Genomic DNA, 521 nt, shown 5'->3' on the forward strand with positions numbered 1-521 from the left:
AGTTCAATTGGTTTTATTTTCATAAACGGTTATCAAACGTTAGTGCCAAAGCAGTAGGCTATAATATATTAATTACTGCTGTAGACTACAACCACTACTTGTTTAGCTAGCATAAACTCAACAAAGCTAGCGTTAGCTGGCTAACTGACGTTATTTTGCCGCTAAACTGCACGATATAAAACGGTGGTCTTCAAAGCGGATTTAATCCTCAATCACAATAATAATATTCAAAGTAATTCTGGGCAAGTAATGGGCAACATTTACCGTTGATTGACGCGCCATATCAGCAGACTGGTAGCTACACGAACCGTTAGCCCCGCAGTCTCCAGTCAGGTCACTCGTCGTTCTGATAGCTCCGCCCCTTCGCTCCAACCCCCCTCCCTCCCCCCACATCTACAGTTGAAAATTACTTTTGCGACACATTTATCGCAGGAAGTGTAGCAAAAGTCAAGACCCCAGATTCGTCGATTTATACTGCCACAGAGCAGATTCGTCAAGTTGTAATGACTGATTTGAGAGGT

This window comes from Notothenia coriiceps, unplaced genomic scaffold (genome assembly GCF_000735185.1).
Source record: "Notothenia coriiceps isolate Sejong01 unplaced genomic scaffold, NC01 NC01_scaffold00003306, whole genome shotgun sequence".
NCBI classification, from domain to species: Eukaryota; Metazoa; Chordata; class Actinopteri; order Perciformes; family Nototheniidae; genus Notothenia; species Notothenia coriiceps.